Source organism: Orycteropus afer, unplaced genomic scaffold, assembly GCF_000298275.1.
Source record: "Orycteropus afer afer isolate SDZICR_OR568_19922 unplaced genomic scaffold, OryAfe1.0 scaffold00171, whole genome shotgun sequence".
Lineage (NCBI taxonomy): Eukaryota > Metazoa > Chordata > Mammalia > Tubulidentata > Orycteropodidae > Orycteropus > Orycteropus afer.
Window position 1 is genome coordinate 6,940,457 of NW_006921758.1, and position 11,335 is coordinate 6,951,791.

Genomic DNA, 11,335 nt, shown 5'->3' on the forward strand with positions numbered 1-11,335 from the left:
AAACCCAAGGAGGGGTCTCTATGAGTCGGGGCCGATTCGACGGCAAACAACAACAACAACAACAACATGTATTCAATGGGAATAAAAATTCCTTCACTATCTACCCTACAGGTTTGCCATGGGAGAAGATATGAGAAAATGAATGTTCCACACTCAAGGAACACAGGATCTCTGTTAAGCACTGAGGAAACCAGGGTGAATAAGATATGGACCCTGCCTTGGATATTTGTACAGAGCCTCCTGAGTTGGGTTAGAGACAGACACATAGTGACCCAGCAAAATAAATAAATAGCATCATTGACATTTGCTACCATACCTGGATCATGCCCCTTCCCCACAACAAACCCATTATCTGATACAAGGTTTGTACAACTTGCTGTTCCTCTTAAAGGCTTTTCTTCAGGAACCCGCATGATTTGTTGCCTCATTGCACCCTCACCAACCCCATCACCACCACTACCACACCCCTCAAGTCTGTACTTAGATGGAAACTTCTCAGTGAAGCTTTCCTTGACACTAATATTTTGTTAATTTATAACTTGTAGTTTTACTTTGTCTGTCTGATTTGCAATGGAGTCCTGAATTTGTAGGTGTATTTAAGATATTTTAACTTTCTTTTTTACCATTCTATTGTGGATATTTGTAAACTTACAAAAAAGCAGAGAAAACAGGTTAAGGAACCCACACTCACATGTCACTCTGCTTCAACACTTAACACATGGTCTCTGATAAATAGAAAAGTGGCCATTAAGTTAACTGAGCTCCAAGACCCAACTCCTTCCATAAGCAAAATGAAACCTAAGGCCAACCAATTAGATGCTGCTACTTCAGCTAACCTTACATAACTCAGCAAATAACGTTCAACACTCGGTTCTAACAATCAATCACGTGTTAGCTTGCTTGACTTATAGGTTTGCCTGATAGAAGCAATACCCTCCTATTCCTCAAAGGAACTCTGGTAGCCAGTGGTTAAGTGCTTTGCGGCTAACCAAAAGATTCATGGTTAGAACCTGGCTTCAGTAAGGTTTACAGGCTTGTAAACTATGGGACAGTTCTACTCTTTCCTGTAAGGACTCAAGGAAGGGCAATGGGTTTGGTTCCTGTTCCTTAGTGGAGTACCCAATCACTTTCTGTTTGAGTTGTTGCCAAAAATCATGTGCTGGAATGAAATCATCAAAATTTTATTAAAGACTGGATTTTTCTTTTTACCCATCCTTGTTTAAGCTATAACCCTCTTCGTGACTATATTAGTATATAAGTGGTAAGGCTCCGTTATTTGTTTTGTTTTGTTTTTTGTTTGTTTGTTTGTTTGTTTAATACCATAACCACAATTATATCATCAAAGCAAACCTGGCCACTCCATTTACAATTAAACCACCATCCCCAGCATTTCCTGTCTTTTTCCACTTTATTTTTCTCCATTGTCTTATTATCTTCAAATAATGCTATATATTTCTTATTTGCTCATAATCTGTCTCATCTATAGAACATAAGCTCCCTGAGGGCAAATATTTTTGTCTGTTTACTTCTCTGCTATATTTCCAATGTGTAGAATTGTGCCCAGGCATATTGAAGGCATTCAATCATTTGTTCCTGAATATATCATTCCAAGGAGCTCTGGTAGCGTAGTGCCTAAGGCATTTGACTGCTAACCAGAAGGCTGGTGGTTCAAACCCACCAGCCACTCCTCAGAAGGAAGGTTGAGCAACCTACTTCCGTAGTGATATTGCCTCAAAAACCCAAGGAGGGGTTGCTATGAGTCAGATATGACTCTACAGCAGTGGGTTTTTGTTTTTTTGGGGGGTATCAATCCATGCCAATCAAAAAAGCACATCTAATCCATATAATAAAACAGGGCAAGACCCTTTCCGGACTGCAAATGTCATATTTTTCAGATTAGTTTTTTATTATAGCAAGAGAATAGAGGATTGAAATTTTCCCTTTCCAAGAAAATCTAAGATTCTCGTTTTCTATATAATTACTTAAGAGTAGTCAGATGGCAGGACAAATGGCACTGCCGTTGAGTTGGCTCCAACTCATAGCGACCCCTCCTTTGGTTTTCAAGGCGGTATCGACGGCACATAACAACAACATAACAACAATCACTATAGAAGTAAATTGCCCAGTCTTCCTTCCGAGGAGTGGCTGGTGGGTTTGAACTGCCAGCCTTCTGGTTAGCAGTCAAATGCCTTAGGCACTACACCACCAAGCTCCTGATGGCAGGATAGGAATTTAAAAACAAAAAGGAAACATAAAAAAGAACTTAATAATTATTGCCACCTTGACAGAAAGCCATTTTACTTCCTTACAGTTCTTAGTTCCTGGGAACACTGAGAAGCAGAGCATTATTTCCACAACCTGAATTCTTATTTCCTTTAAAAAAAAAAAAAAATTACTGGGAGTACCTGGATGATGCAGCTAGTTAAGCATTCAGTTTCTAGCCATAAGGCTGACAGTTTGAACCCACCCAGAGGCACTTTGGAAAAAAGAACTGGCAGTCTGCCTCCAAAATATCATAGGCATTGATAACCCTATGGAGTGTAGTTTTACTTTGATACACATGGCATCTCCCTGAGTCAGAAATGACTCAGTGACAAATGCTTTGGGGCTTTTTTTTTTTTTTTTTTAATATTCTAGGAACAGGCACACACTAACAGTAAAATTCTCCTATTGTATCTTTAAGCAATATAGTAATAAGAGCTAACATGTAGAGTACTTACTATGCACTAGGTATTCTTCAAAGCGCTTCATAACAACTCTACAATGTAGGTAACAGATTTTATTCTCAGTTTAAAGAGGAGCATCAATGAGGAACAGAGTAAGAATCTACACAGCCAGCATCCCCAGCTAAGAAGTAAGAGATCATTACTTGAACCCCATTGGTCTGGGTCTTGAGCCTGCACTCAATTGTCCGCACTATCCCTAAAATAGCACACATCTGTGAGCTGTCAAGCTGCATTATCTATGAGGAAACCAGAGCAGTGCAGTGGCTAAGAGCAAAAACTTGGGAATGAATTTGAGCTAGAGTAGAAACCCAGCGGTACACTCACAAGTTATATGCCATTCAGCAAATTAATTAAAATCTCTGAGATTCAGTTTCCTTATTTATAGGATAGTAATCATTAAAAGACATACATCATAGTTATTAACAGGACTAAATGTGAAACTCTTTGTAAGGTATTTAGGATACTGTCTGGCTCTGAGTAGTCAATACAGCACAGCAATTAAGAGTACAGTCTGTGGAGTCAAACTACCCAGGCTGGAGTCCACCTATGCCATTTATTTGCTCTGTGATCTTGGGCAAGTTATTTAACCTCTCTCTACCTTTAATGAAAAATGGAGATTAAAAAATAATTTATGTATTTGAGCTGTGTTGTTTGCAAAGAATATGCAATTACTATGAAATCACTATGGACTGTCAAAAAAACAAACAAATCAGTCTTAGAAGAAATACAAGCAGCCTGTTCCTTCAATGCTTATTCTGGCCATTGCATCAGGAAAGACCATTGTTAGAAATGGATATCATGTTGGTAAAGTAGACAGTCAGCAAAAATGAGGAAAACATTTAATGTGATGAAGTGACACAACAGCCAAATCAATGGATTCAAACATACCAATGATCATGAAGATGCCATAGGATCAGACAACTTTTGTTTCTGTTATACATAAAGTCATCATGAATCAAAGCCAACTCCACAGCAACTAACAGCAATGTATCTCTATTTCTTCATGCATAAAATTGGTAGAACATTAGTGTCTACCTAATTGAGTTATGACAATTAAAAGCATTACTCTCTATAGTATGCTTAGACCAGCAACTAACATGATAAATTCTCATAAATGTTAGTTATTTTATTATTATTACTACCTATGTTATTCCTCCCTTAACATATTTTTAAGCCACATATGAACAATATTCCATATACCTGGATTGTTATACATTGATTAGAACATTATAATTTACATTTCCACAGATGTCCCAAGAAATAATAGTTGTAAAACTCCAGAGAACAGTGCCAAGTAACCATATCCAAAATTTACAAATGCAAAGTCTCAGGATTAGTTTCCAAACTCTTAGCTCCTGCTCCACACCACCACCACCACCACCACCACCACCACCCAGAAGCCCTCGCATCAAAAAAAAACAAAAATGCTGAGGAGGATATAGAAAATTTGTGATGAGATTTATTTGGAGCACTGTTTGCCCTGTAAGGAGTCCCACCCTCTCTTCATGAGTGCTTCCTTCTTTACCTCAAACCTATAGAGGGGCTTCCAAGGGACCATTAAGAGGATGTGAAACGTCTTGTGGGATAGGGATTTGTGTCTGGGAAAACTAAAGGGGCCTGTGGCAGCAAGATCCAGGTAGCTGTACTCATAGCATGGGCCTGCATGCCCAGAATCTGTCAGGGTCAAGATGTGTGAGGATTTTTAGGGGCCCCTGGGGGTCAAGGGCCAAAGAAGGTGAGATTGGAGCTATTTTAATCCTGCTAAGAGGACCAGCTGGGAGGATGAGGGGCCTCCCATAAGGAGAGTCTCAGGAACTTGGCACTGAGAGGACCAGGAGCTGAGGGACGTCAGCAAGCCAGAGGAGATGTCATCCACATCAAGGCAGTTGCAACTTGCAATATATGGGAATCCTCAAGAAGCTTGAGAAATGCCCATGAGATGACCATATATAAGTCTGGCAGATGATATCTCTACATATGTATTTTTATGTGTTATAAAAATGTCCATATACATTATAGAGCTAACACACAGCAAATTTAGATTAACTTCTTAGCCAAAACCAAATACCATGAGGGAATGAGTCACTGGGCATGCAGGCGTTGGACCATGGTCATGGGGGACATCCAGCTCAATTGGCACAACATAGTACACGAAAACATTGTTTTACATCATACTTTGGTGAGTAGTGACTAGTGTCTTAAAAGCTTGTAAGTACCATCCAAGATTCAACTACTGGTCTCTACTTGTCTGAAGCAAAGAAAGAGTGAAGAAAATCAAGTATGTATGGAAACAGTAAGTCCAAGGGTCTAATGGATCATAGGAAGCTCAGCCTACATGATCCTGAGACCAGAAGAACTAGATGGTGCTCAGCTACCAATGCCAACCTCTAGGAAAGGGATCAAAATTGGAGACCTTGGGTAGAGTGGTAGAAAAAAAAGTGGAAAAAAATTCAAAAATAAAAATGACCAGGATTACTGGTCTGATAGAGACTGGTGAAACCCCCAAGATTATGGCCCAAGTCACTCAGACCTGAAACTGTACTCACTTCCATGGCTTAACTCAGCCAAACAATAGACAAGTCTACAAGCTAAACAACTACACCAGGTAGATGTACTCCTTAGAAGAATCAACCCTAGGAGATCAGAAGGGCAGCATTTGTACAGGGGGACGACTAGGCAGGCAGGAACATATAGGTAAAAAGGACACAGGGAAGGGGTAACAACAGGCAGGAGGGAGAAGGAGAGCTGTTACATTGTGAGGATTATATGCAATGTAATAAAACAAGTTCACATTCACATGAAACAAAATGTGTATGAACTGTTTAATTGAAAACAAATATCCTTTGTAAAATTGTACCCAAATCACAATTAAAAGTTAAAAAGAAAGCAATACCCATAAGGAAAAAAGTTAGTTTTAAACATTTGTTAAGCCTAGAGAGAATGAAACCCCAGTCATGGAAGGTCCTTACCTCTAGTGGGGTCACCACTGCTTCTAGAGAATGGGGGAGGCTGTAAAGAGGCAGAAGAATCTGACCATGTCTCCCTTTAGAGACCAAAGGTTCTCTCCCACCTGCTCTGAACTTGGCTAAGGTGGGAAGAAGGAGCCTGCAGGAGACTCTGGCTATAGGGGTGTAGGAGGAGGAGTCGTATCTTTGTATCAAGATTGAAGTGTTAATATATGGACACTTAAGTACAGTGTTTACAACCCTAGCAGTTGTTGTTTGTTGCTGTTGTTGTTATGTGCCGTAGAGTCAGACCTGACTCAGAGACCCCTCGTTGGGTTTCTAAGGTGGTATCACTATGGATAATCTATTTAATAAGAGTGAGCAGAAAAGTTATGAGCGTCCTAGAGTTTTCTTCCAGAGGAAAGAGTTTATCACCCCACAGAGTAAATTTCACAAGGTAGTTGGGAGACAAAAATTAATTTGTATTTTGTTTACATTTTACATATTCAACACACAAGGTATCCATAAGTTCACCTTTGCCTACTGGTACCCAGTCTTCTGTTCAGGTCTGGGAATGCTCTAATAAACCTCACCCTACTTGCATGCTCTCAACCTCCCATCTTTGTCCAATTCCAGCAGATCTTACCTTGTGCCATTTCTAGGCTCATTTGTGTCACTTCCCCCTTAAGCCCTAGCCCCCAAACCCACTCACTGTTGCCAGTAAAGGTCATATTTACATGTTTGTCTGTCTTTACACATATCCCTCCCTCTGCTTACAGTGTTCTTTCCCCTCTCCTCCACCTGGAGAACACCTGCAAGACCTAATCAAGAACATCATCATCCTACCGGACACTGTCTTGATTTCTTAAGACTGCTATAAAAAATACCACAAACTGTGGCTTATAAGAAAAGAAGTCTGCTGCCCCACAGTTCTGGAGGCTGGAAGTCTGAATTCAGGAGTGTCCACAGGATCACGTTTCTGCAAAAGCTCTAGGGGAAGATAATTTCTTCTCTCTCCCAACTTCTAGCAGCTGCATCATAACTGTTGTCACATTGCTTTTTTTTCCCCCTCTGCCTGTCTTCTTTTATAAAGATACTATTAGGTTGAATTAGAATCCACCTTTCCCCAATATGAACTTGTGTTACTTGGTAACATCTTTAAAGACCCTATTTCCAAACAAGTTCACATTCACAGATACCAGAGGTTAGGACTTCAACTTATCTTTTTGGGAAACACAATTCAATCCATAACAGATACTTTCACAATCTTCACCAGGTGCATCTAGCCCCTGCCTCGTCTGTCATCCAGAGGCATGTTGCATATGGCTCTTCTACAGTACTGGTACCGTTTACACTGCACTGTATAATGTGACTGTTTCACTGGACAAAGCTGCCACAGGGAAGAATGTTTCCATGTCTAATTCATCTGGGTAGACTCATTAACTAGCACTGAAAAGACTCAATCTGTTTCTTGAAGGCACAAAAAACATTTTAGTCTATAAGTGCCTAAGGCATTTGACTGCTAGCCAGAAGTCTGGCGGTTCAAACCCACCAGCCACTCCTCAGAAGGAAGATTGGGCAATCTACTTCCGTAGCGATACCACCTCGGAAACCCAAGGAGGGGTTGCTATGAGTCTGATCCAACTGCACAGCAGTTGAGTTTTTGGTTTTGAAAGTTTATGTGTTTTTTTTTCCCAAAATCTTCCTTACCAAGTTTTCTACCTTTAAAATTTCATATTTGTCCTTGAAAGAAATCTGTATAGGGGATCAAATTGACACCAGCAACTTGAAAGGTCAGACAGGAAGTTTCGGGAACAGTAAAATTATGTTAATGAGTGAGGGATAATTTAGAAAAGGAGGGTGAGAATGGTTGCACAACCTAAAGAATGTAAACAAGGACACTCAACTGTATATGTAGAAATTGTTGAATTGATGTGTTTTCTACTATGTATATTCTTCACAGCAACAAAATTAGTAAAGATGATTTTTAAAATTTTCAGATTTGAAGTACATTAAATACTTCCAAGTACCTATTCATAGCAGTTGATTTCTGAATGAAACACAGTCTTAAAAAAAAAATAAATGAATAAAAATGAAGGCATATTACAAGAAACAGGTAACAATGGTGAGCTCCAGCTTAGAAGATTGTACTATCCATTTCTTTAATCCTGGCTGGAGAATAGCCAAAGAGGCTGCTAGGACAGCTCATGCCTGTAAGAGACTGACAGTCTGGTTCTTCCCATTTGGAAGGTAGCATATGCATCCTCTCCCTGTCAAAGCTTTGTCCAGAAGAAGCAAAGCAGATTGCCTTGAGATACAGACAATTTTCTCTGGCCTGTGCTGGGGCCTCCCTGCACAGATTTCTCTTTCATCTGTCTTCAGAGTATTTTCTTTTCTGGCCTTCAAAACCCCAGGAAATAACTTCCTAAGACTCAAACAACAGACGGAGGCAAGGCCAGTACATTCCAAACTGATTGAAGAAAGAGAACAGATGTGCACAATTCTTTAAGACCACATGTATCTTTCTCTGCTTAAGGAAAAGTTGAGCCTTTCCTAGAGGTAGAGAATTTTAATAAGGTCCAACTAAGGATCATCTGACTAACTTCTACTTTGAGAGGAACTCAAGGCACTGCTAACTACACAACATTTACACCCATTTTGTCACTGTGAGTAAAAATAATCAACAAGGAGAGTTGTATTAGAGCAACAAATGTATTTTCAAGGGAATATTCAATACAACTAAGCAATTTCCTCATCCCAAGCATGACTTATAACATTATATGTTTTCAATCTGGTTCTATCAATGCCATATGATGAAAATCCTCTCTGGTGCTCATAGTTAAGTAGCTAAGTTCATTCCTTCTCCATCTCTACTATCTCAATATAAAAGAGGTATCTGGGTACTGTTTGCACTAGAAACAGAGACTTGGAGTGGAAGAAGGGATGAGAGGGCAAAAGGTAGAGGAAAGGATTAAACAGTGACAGACAATATTAGTTGTTCACCACATGGTAAGCATTCAATAAATGTTTTCTGAATCGATACTCTGCTTGAAGATTCAAAGATACGATACTGAGTGATATTAGTCATCACAGAACACCAAAGCCCAGGAGTTTTACTATTGTCAGATGCTTTAGAGCCAGATATGACAAAATATTGCATGAGTGACTATAAACATAAGATGGAAGATAACACAATTACTGGGACATCATTTATTGGTCCACATTACTCTGTAAAGCCCCTGTGCCAAGGCTTTGGACACTGATAGGCATTTACAAGTACCTTATTATGTAGTCAAAATTACTAGAAGTTGCAGCATGACTGGATAGCATAACCTCTTCCAATTACAGAAAGAAAGCAGCATTATAATCTCTTGGGTGTAAACCAGTATTCAGCAGTATCTAAAACAAACTGTTAGACCGCCCCAATCACAGACTTGCTATATTTCCTATGGAATTTTCCAAGGATACTCAGAGTGTTCAAGCTAGCAATTATGATATTCCATTCAGATTCAATTATTCTAGTAATAACCTCATGAATAGGGAAGTAGCTTTCAATTTAAGATAAAATCAATTGAAAAATCTAACTCAACACTGTATTTCTGAACCAAATAAACTCAAAGCTGTACCACCTCTTTTATTCAGCATGACATCATTATGAATGATTTCAAAACAGCAGAGGCACTAGCAGCTTTACCTCTAAACCTAGAATTTTTTTCTTTTTTTCCCCACTACACTTTCTAGGACTCAAGAGAGTTGCAGACAGAGGGGAGAAAGTAGACTTCTGTACTGACACAGCTACCTGGCTTTTTATTCCAATTAATAAAACAGAAAGAATAATATCCTTAAAGTAAGTACATTCTAGCTGATGCAGAGAGCATTACCTACATGTTCTGTGTTAGAAACCAATGGTGATATATTACTATATCATTAGTATATTATAAGGTAGGTTTATAACTCATACTCAAAACCCTCAGTACTTCTTTCTAGAGAAGTTCATCTATAATGCCCTAGTTACAGATACCTTAAAAACTCCACCAGCTAGAAGAACTAAATTAAAACAAACCATCAAAACAACAATACTTCTGATAAGATGGCGGAATAGGGAGAAAGACTGCACAGACCCTCTTCAACAAAGAAAAAGGGGAACCAATTAACACAGACACAGAAGATAATCTTGGACCCCCTGAGCCTTTAAGTGAAGGATAGAAGTGGACTAAACCCCAACTAGCAGAAGAATTTGCATGAAAATACTAAAAAAGGAGACCTACGGAGCTGCAGTCTGGAAGCAATCCTGAGCAAGCCTGACAGCATGGCACAGACAGCTTGGAGAGCTCTGAGTGGTGGTAGGACCTAAGAATTAACCTAAAAATCAGCCCTGCTAGCCAGGGACTGCATGGAGGACTGCTCTGGTGGCTGGGAGATAAAACTCGAAGCACCAGAGAAGAGAAAGGCGGGCTGAGCTATGGACTTTTGCCTGTCCAAAGGGCGCCACCATTTTGAATATTTACAAGCAGCTTGACCATTTTGGATATTTAAAGAGACAGTGCTCTCCAAGATTCCAGGGGCTTAAGAACAGGTTCTGCTTGCCAGTAACCCTAAGGACACACTGGAGCTGGATGGCTGAAAAGGTGCAACATTCCCCTTGTGACTCTTATACCCTACGTGCCTTGGTGAATAGAGGAGAAGCCATCCCCCACTCCCACCCACCTTCTGGACTGGCAGGAACTCCATCCCAGTCTGTGTGCTCAGGCAGAGCCCAGGTGCCATGCCCTGCCCTACCCTCCCCCGATTTTTTCTTTTTTTTTTTTTTTCCTCTTTTTTCTGGTTTTTAGTTTGTTTTTGCCTGTTTTAAAAATATTCTTATTAATAATACATTTGTCCTTTTTACAATTATTCTTTATTCTTCCCCTCCTAGGTCCTAGTTTTCAGCTCTTTTTCTTTTCTCTGTCCATGGTTGCATTTTTTTTTTTTTCTTTTTTTTTCCTTGTGGTTAACCCTGTTCCTTGTTTTTATTTTTGAATTTTTCCCATTTTTTTTCTTCATCATTCTCCTTCTCTACCTTTCCTCTCTTATTGCCCTATACCCAGATATTGCAGGTTTTCTTGTTTTTTTTTCTTCTTCTTTTTCCCTTTTTTCTTTTTTTGGTTAGTGTTCCTGGATGACTACATGGTGTATTTTTTGTCCATGTGCTTTTAGTTTTTTGATGGCTATTCAGTTGTAATTTTTGTCTAACTGAGTGAGAGACAGCAACAGTCCCCATAAGACACAACTATACCCCCAAACTCCTGCAACTTCACTTACTGACTGAGAGCCACCACCTTCTTCTCCATCAACGGTCCAACGATAAAAAAAAAACACCAAGAAAAGCCTGAATCACCCTTGGCTGCTCTTCACAAACAGTTAACAGAGATCTTAATACAACAATGCCATGATGTCTCAGACACAACAGATCATCACAGTACAAAGAAGGAAGATAAAGTGGTAGAAACAAGGGAACAAGATACAGATCCAGAACACATCCCTGAGGAAAAAGCAGCATTGCAACTCTGTGATACAGAATTCAAAAGAATATCTTTAGGTATCTTCAAAGGATTGAGAGACAGACCAAAGAAAACACAGAAAAAACCCTAGAAGAATTTTGGAAGAAAATACAAAAACAAAATG